A 3,390-nucleotide genomic window follows, 5' to 3' on the forward strand; every position below is an offset into this window, starting at 1 on the left:
ATCTCCACGGTCATTCATTTATACTCCCTCCAGGACGCTGAATATTCGGTACTACATAAGGTTCACGTGTCTTCCAACAGCTTGGGTAAAAATAAACATGATGTCATTCAAGTAAAATCCCAATTGTAATGAGGGATGAATAGTGTGACACGAAATTGCAAAATCTTAATGACAAAGTAATGACGATTGGAGAAGTCAATGACTGTTGTTGCTCATCCCGGGCTCAGCTCACTGTTTCATGTTTGTTATTGTTGATCTTCTCTGTTCCTAGGCACCATAGACTTTGTCATCAAAGCCAAAGCTCTACTTTCATTGAGCTGCTTGTTCTACTCTGGAAATTGTCTTGGTTGTAGAAATTCATGTTGTTTGTACGTTCTGGTAATGTAGTACAGAGCTTTAAAGTAATGTCGCAACCAGGCATACGAAGATATGAAACATATGCAAACCAAATTGACGCTTTGTTCAGCCACACAGCCCCAACTGCTAAAAGCGTAATTTCTCTGTGGACAAGCCATTTCAACATTTATTCCCGTTCTCGTCGGACTTGTCAATCAACGTCCTCCTTTTATATTCCGCCAGGTAACCTCCAATCTTGTGGCATGAGCATAGATATCTCTATCTTCAAGTACTTTTCCATTCACCTGTTCCTCTTCGGTAACTCCCCACTCTGAACTCTCAATCGTCGGCCCATGACCTCAGGCTGGAGCACCTCCTCTTTCCCTTTCCCACAGATCTACTCAAATTTCCTATCAGATTCCTTCCTCTCCAGAACTTTGCATTTTCTCTTATTTCGTCCCACCTGCCGTCACCTACCATCTTCAATCTTTCCCCTGCGCCAACCTTCTTATTCGGTCGTATTCCCTCTCCCTTTCGAGCCCCCTTGAAGGGTCGTGGCTGAAACGACAACTGTTTACATAATTCCATATGTATTGCCTACCTCATATTGGCAAACATACAGTTCGTGTTAGAGTCTGAATAAAGCTCCATGGTCTCATTTACCTTTCCATGTTGAAAATTGACACACCAACACCCTTGACCCTGTTCTGAGGGCGAGTTGTTGTTGATTCGATTACGGTATGTGAGCTTCACCGTCTAATTCGGTATTTATTACCCATCCCTAGTTGCCCTCGTGAAGGTGGCGATGAGCTGCCTTCCTGAACAGCTGCAATCTCTGGGGTGTAGGGACACCCGCACTGTGTTGTTAAGGAGAGTGTTCCATGATTTTGACCCAGTGACAATGAATGAACGGCGATATGTTTCTGTGTAACAATGGTGAGCGACTTGGACTGGGATTTCCAAGTGGTGGTGTCCCCAGTTTTCTACTGTTCTCAACCTTCTAGATGTTAGGGTTTGGGGATCTGGAAGGTGCTGCTTTAGGAAATTCAGTATGTTCTTGCAGTGAACTGGGTCTGTCACGGGGGTGGGGGGGGGGGGTTGGGGGCGATTGGCAACGGACCCAAATGCAAGCTGCAGACACTGAAGTAGTCTTAGAAGAGTATGTTTATTAAGAATACTAAGGAAGCCAAGGAGCGAGGACAAAATATCAACCTGGACGTGAACGTAAAACAAACCGGAAACCCCGGACTAGGACTTCAGACTTGGACTTGACTGGGAACTCAGGTCGAGGTACTTTGGTCTTGACTTGGCTGTCGACTTAGAACCCAGAATTGACCTGACCCGGAACGGGCTTATCTTGACCGGGAACTCGGACTGGACTTAACCGTGAACTCGTACCTGCAACTCGGAATTGACTTAACCAGGATCTCGGGCCTGACTTGACCAGGAACTCGGATTTACGCTCACACTTAGACTTGACTCGACTTCGACACTTCTTTGAGACGGACCCGTGTCTCCTCTTGGACACAGGACACAGAGCCGGCATTCCTTTTGGACATAGGTCATAGAGCCGGGACTCTTCTTGCGCACAAGACTCAGAGCCGGGACTCTCTCTGGACACAGGGCACAGAGCCGGGACACATCTGGGACTTAGGACACAGAGCCGGAATTCTTCTTAGACACAATATAGAGCAGGGAGTCTTCCTGGACACAGGATACAGCGGCAATCTAGAATGTATAGCGACCTGGCTAGGCCTTTGTTGTACTTAAGCCGAGGTCTTCCTCTGGGTTTGCTCCCCTCGGACTTTCCAGACAGTATGAGCTTTTCTGGTTCATCTTTCCGCATGATGTGTCCTTGGAATCTCAATTGTCTTTCTATTATTGGTGGTATGTGTGATCGAACTGCTTGGGCTCTTCTGAGAGCTTCTTCATTTGATGTGTGTGTTGTCCATGATATTTTTAACATTCTCCTGTAGAAACGTAGCTCAGCTGCTTGTAGTCTCTTTTCCATTGCTGGGGAAATGGTTCAGCATAAGTCAGGACAGAATAAATGTAGCACTGCAGTATTCTATTTTTGATGTACATGCTTATCTCTCTGCCTTTATGGTCTTTAATTTCTGGAAAACTTCTTTCGCCATTGTTATTCTGTATTTGATATCTGCGTCGCATCTGCCATCACTTGTTATTTAGCTGCCAAGATATCTGAATTTGTTGACTTGTTTGATGATTGTATTTCCGATCTTGATCACACATTGTGGGATATTTGTCTTTCTGGAGATGACCATGCTTTCTGTCATCTTGATGTTGATTGAGAGGCCTCTGAGATTATGTTCTGCTGCAACTATAGTGAATAGTTCTTGACAATTTGTTTCCGAGTCAGCTATTAGTACAATGTCGTCAACATATCTGATGTTATTTATATTATGGCCTCCAATTGTGAGTCCTTCGATGGCTTTGATACTTCACAAGATATTCTCACTGCACAGGTTGAATAAGTCGGGCAACAGGTCATAACCTTGCCGGACTTCTGTCATGATATTCACATAGTCACTCACTTCTCGTTATATTTTGAGGAGAATGACCCCCGTATAGGTTTCTTAAGAAACGAATATATTTTGCATCTATGTCAGGATCTTGAAGCATTTCCAGGAGATCTTACTGTCTGACAACATCAAAAGCTTTTGTATAGTCGATGAAACATACGTAGATGTCTCTTTGTACCTGGTTGGCTTGTTCACAGATCATTCGTAGCATGAAAATTGCATTTCTGCTTCCAGAGTTTTCCACAAAGCCGCATTGTTTTTTTTTACAATTTTTTGGTTCTATACAGCATCTTGCTCTCATCATGGCTCATCAGGCTTCAGTACCATGTAACTCACATCCTGTTGCTCCCTCTTTCCTTGAAGTGTGATGAACACTGATTTAACTAAATCATCAGGTATCTCCCCATGATCATAGAGGGCTTGTTTCAACTGGTCGGCATCTCCTCGCATCTGTTCTGCTATTACAATATATACTTAAGGAGGCAACGGGAAAAATATGTATTCATAAAGT

The sequence above is a fragment of the Hypanus sabinus genome, unplaced genomic scaffold (genome assembly GCF_030144855.1).
Source record: "Hypanus sabinus isolate sHypSab1 unplaced genomic scaffold, sHypSab1.hap1 scaffold_379, whole genome shotgun sequence".
Lineage (NCBI taxonomy): Eukaryota > Metazoa > Chordata > Chondrichthyes > Myliobatiformes > Dasyatidae > Hypanus > Hypanus sabinus.